Source organism: Mytilus trossulus, chromosome 11, assembly GCF_036588685.1.
Source record: "Mytilus trossulus isolate FHL-02 chromosome 11, PNRI_Mtr1.1.1.hap1, whole genome shotgun sequence".
Lineage (NCBI taxonomy): Eukaryota > Metazoa > Mollusca > Bivalvia > Mytilida > Mytilidae > Mytilus > Mytilus trossulus.
In genome coordinates, this window is record NC_086383.1 from 21,173,233 (window position 1) to 21,178,763 (window position 5,531).

Sequence of the window (5,531 nt, forward strand, 5' to 3'; positions counted from 1 at the left end):
ACAGTACGAGTATTCATCAAACAACCAAAAGACGGTATGTATATTTTTTGAATTTTAATTCGGCAAATCGTTTAAGTTTAAAAATAAATTAAAATGGAAATTGACACGACCCATTGGTACAATTACGACTATCTTCCTGCCATATATAAGGTATATAGTAACACTCCCCTAGTGAAGAACTTGTCTGATGTAACGTTTTTGCAAATTTTCAGAACAATATCCCTTTAATGTGCATCCACATTGTCAATTTTTGGCAAATTGAATTGATAAAATTTGATAAACTAAAAACTTTTCATAGCGCCGTTTACATTTGAAATCAGTGACAAATCACAAATGCTGGTTAATATTTTTTATTTTTTATTTATTCTTATGCTTATAATGTGGTAGAAAACATTCATCCTGCGCTTGACCTTCTTATTGATTTGTGCGCCAATTATAAGCCTTAACTGTGTTGAGTTTTATATAAAATAATGAACACAGGCTTTATCTATCTCTTTTATATACATAAAATTAAGCATAGAAATTGAACATGTCGAATGCCAGTTGACATTATCCACCGAACTTTGACATAGAACTAACGGATAGACTTCCATACAAATTGATTCATTTGCATCAATTTATTTCTTTATTCACCTGATCACAATGACACAGGCTTTGTTTAGTAATTATGTTTATCCACAAACATTTTACACATGTTTCAACCGATAGCTGTCTATGACATGTAATATAATAAACTTTTCATCTGTAAATTGATCTAACAAAATCTATTCTAACAACCTTGATGACTCAGGCATGCCATCTTGATTTGGTTTTGAGTTAAATATAGGTCTTCAAATGTTTTGAGTCTAATATATTATATATCGGCAACTTCAAAATATTCGACTTTGATCATTCCTATTGAATGTAAACATAAAACAAGTGTTTTGGACCAATGCAACTGTTGTTTGCAATTATACTGTTTATAACATTTTGATCTTATTCGAACTTTTTAGGTTTTCAACTACCAGACATGTAGTAACTTATTCATTGATGATTGATTGATTGTTGGTTGCTTAACGTCCAGTGGCAAATATTTCATGCATATTCAGGACGAGAACAAGTTGACAATAAATACAATATGTAGGTTGTTGTAATAGAGGCCATCTAGGATGATGGTCGGGGAAATTTGGACTGCCACTGGAAAATGAAGGTAAGTAACTTATTCAGAATTGGCATTTATATATATAGCAATTCGGTTTTCATTATTATTAAATGTCGTTATTGATTTGACCTCCTAATTGATTTGTGGGCCAATGTAAATTTGTATTGAGAATAAACACGCGTGTCGTTTACAGAATTATACGCATAGTATCTTTGCTGAATTTGGAATAGTAACATGATGAACAAAGGCTGTATGTTTTATACACATAAAATTATAGCAAAAATTGCAATGCGAGTATACATTTATCCACCAAACTTGACATCGACTTATTGCCAAGCCTTCCATACAAATTGATGACAGTGGATGTATATATGTAAAGCGCGCTATGCATTGTGGTTAGTACAGATAATTGTTTTACAGAATGTAATGGGTGGGAATTTTTTTATTATAACGGACTATGTATGCTGTTTAGTACTATTGATTTGTATTGGTATGAAGCAAGAACATATTGTGAAAACAAGAATAGCCACTTACTGGTCCTAGATTCTGAACAAAAGGTCAACGAAACCAAAGAGTTCTTAAAAACTTACTGTAAGTTTGGATAATTGCTTATATCAATTGATTTAGGTACAAATAATTTTACAATGATGCACTTTAACCTAACCTACCAGATGCAATTTTTTTAAGGTCCACCCAGCATTTTAATTCTTTTCTCGCATTACCCGAAGGGCCAAGTATGTTTTTCTCATCACATAGCGTCCGTGTAGGCCGTCGACGTAAATTTTTACAAAAACTCTCCTCTAAAACTACGGGATTTTTTTTTATCACTTGGCCACAATCATCATAAGGGTATCTATTTTAAACATGTGCCCAATACCGCGCCTGTCAACCAACATGGCCAAAATGGTTGAAAATAGAACATAAGTGTGAAATGCAAATTTTGGGATTTATCTCTAAAACAAAAGCATTTAGAGAAAACTGGCATGGGATAAAATGAAATGTTCTTTTTTTGGGTTATTATCTTGTATACTATTATGGATAGAGATAAACTGTAATCAGCAATAATGTTCAGCAAAGTAGGATCTAATAATAGGTCAACACGATCAAAATTTTTAAATGACCTCTTAAAAGAAAATTCTTGATTTTTTTTTTAAATTTTTGGTGTTGGCCGTTGTTGTTATCTTTTACAAAGTCTTCTCCTCTGAAAATTATGAGACAAATTTAACCAAACTTGACAAAACTTATTATTAAGGTATCTTGTTTAAAAACTGTGTTCTATGATCCCACCATCCGACCAACATGGTCGACATGACTAGAAATATAATTTATAGGTACACTACAGTTTTTTTGCTTAAAAGGAGGGACGAAAGATACCAAAGGGACAGTCAAACCTATAAAACGAAAATAAATTGACAACGCCATGGCTAAAAATGAAAAAGACAAACAGACAAAAAATAGACATGACACAACATAGAAAAGTAAAGAATAAACAACACGAACCAAACCAAAAACTAGGGGTGATCGCAGATGCTCCGGAAGGGTAAGCAGATCCTGATCAACATGTGGCACCCATCGTGTTGCTCATGTTATTACAAATCCGGTAAATGGTCTAATTCGGTAGGTCACATTCATGAAAGGGAAGGGGATTGAAATTAGGACGTAAGGAACATATCCAATAGCATTTGTGAAACGGTTATTCCATAACGGTCAACTTACTCGTGGTGGCGTCCGCAACTGAAGAATTAAGAGCAAATCTGATTTTACATAAACATGTTCATCCTGTTTCGATCTCCCTACCCATTAAATAATCTAACAAATCAGATAACCCGTTATTGGGTTGCTGTCCTGATTTTGGTAATTTTAAGAAACTTTTGCAGTTTTTTGTTATTTTGAAAATACTTTTAGATAAACTGTTAATAAAAATAATATTCAGCAAAATAAGATTTACAAAAAATGTCACCATCACCATTACCAAAATCGTCAATTGACATCTTATAGGAGTTATTGTCCTTAAAAGACATTTTCTGCAATTTTTGAAAAATTTTGTGATTTTTTTTTTCAAAAATCTTGTGCCTCTAACTTAACTCCTTGGCCAAATTAAACCAAACTTGGCCTTGATCTTTATTAGGATATCTATAACTATTGATTATGTTTTTACCCTTTTACAAATAATTAACAAAACCACACTAAATACAGATGAGCGACACAGGTTCTTGGGAGCCTCTAGTTGTAATTATTCACCATATATTTTTTCCATAATGACTTTTAGTGAGGAAATGTTTAATAGCACTGACCTGAAATTATAATTGTATGTCTGCATGTGTTTTCGTCAGGGATACCATTGTTTTTTTTTCTCGAGTGTTAAATTGTGCAAAGTTTAAGTTCTGTGGCATTGAAACATTCTTTTGTTATCTACATTCATAAATAATAAATTCTGAACACCAAACTTGTATGAATATGTTTTTACACATAATGGTCCGTTTAAAAAAAAAATTATTTTATATTCATAATATGAGACTATGATTTATGCAAAGATTGTCAATTGGTTCTAGATAAATTATAATCTAATTCGAATTTTAATTTAAAAAGTTTCCATACCACAATTGAATACCAATTGTATCGAATTAACTAATTCGCATTTACGAAAACGCATGTCTAAGGAATGTTTGAACGCGATTAGAAATTACGATTCGCATTCGATTGGAGTTCAGTTCAAAAATATAGTATTGTGCTTTTGCTGAAATTGAGCAAAAGCAGTTGTTTTATTGACTCATTGTTAAAAGAGACCATGCATTGCTTCTATACTTTTAAACGAGGAGACCTCATTTTGTGTGTCGCTTCTCTTCTTTCCACAATAAATTAATCAACACGCCTCTGTGTCCTATAGGTACAGTGCATAGTCGCAATTGTCATTCATTCATATGATTATTCAGATTTTGTTATTTTGGGAGAAAAACGGGAAAAAAGGCATCCGGATATTGTCCCGTCATTGGACGAAATTTTAAGTCAGATTAGACTTCCGATTTCCGTTTTTCTGTATACTTTGAACATACATGTATACTACGAATAAAGTGTATTTTCAAGTTTACTATCCACGGCGGTCATAGGGTTTATTAAATAGAGAGTGTCTGTAAACTATATCAATGACCACCATGGATCGATTAGTAAACTTAGAATTGAAAGTAAATACATTTTATTTATATAGTAATGAATGTTCATAATATACAGATATTAAAGCGCTATAATTATTCATGTGAACTTTTAATTGTGTACAGTGGCGGATCCAGAACTTTTTGTAAAGGGGGGGGGGGGCTGACTGACCTCCAGTCACGCTTTAGTCATTCCCTATATAATCAACCAAATTTTTCACACGAAAAGGGGGGCCGGGCTTTTACAAAATAGTGACGGATCCAGAACTTTTTGTAAGGCGGGCTGACTTACCTAAGGGGGGGGGGGGCTGCTCCAGTCAGACTGCCGTGATTCCCTATATAATCAATCAAATTTTGAGACAACTCTTCACAAGAGACCAAAATGACACAAAAAATTACATCTATAGGTCACCGTACGACTTCAACAACGAGCAAAACCCATACCGCATACTCAGCTTTAAAAGGCCCCGACACAAAAATGTAAAACAATTCAATCGAGAAAACCAGCAGCCTTATTCATGAACAAAAATTAACGAAAAACAAATATGTAACACATTAACAAACGACAACCACTGAATTACAGGCTCCTTTCTTAAATGTGCATAAGATACGAGATGTATGTTCATATTGAAATTGATAGAAAACCAAAAATTGGGAATTTTGGAAATAAAGGAGGAGGGATAAAATAAAAACATTTTCCTCTCCCCAATAACCTATGATACGTTTGCTGAAATTCTCCAGTCATTCAATATTTTACAAAAATCTTCCATCAACACTTTACGTACTTTAAACTACGCTCAGAATGCCTGCGATTTCGCGGGTGTGTTCTATTAACAGTTTATACTAAGAATTTATGTGAATGGGATGAAAACATTTCTTTTATTTTAGATCACGATTTACGCTCACTTTACGTTGGAGCATCCGACGAGACAACGGAAGGAGAATGGAAATGGGTAACCAAGACAACGATATCAGGTTATTTTAATTTCCAGCCAGGCCAACCTAACAACATTGATTCCAATCATCCTAATAAAGTAGCAAATTGTGGGGCTGTTCTGTCTAAAGGTGAATTAGACTTATACGATGTGTACTGTTACGGGAAGAGACACTTTATTTGTGAAATGTAGTTTAAGTCAACCTGATGTTTTCAAATGATAATCATATACACAGCATCTGTTAGTTTTCTGATTTATCAATCGGTAATTGTCTTGGATTTTATTTCTTCTCCCCTAAACGCCAGA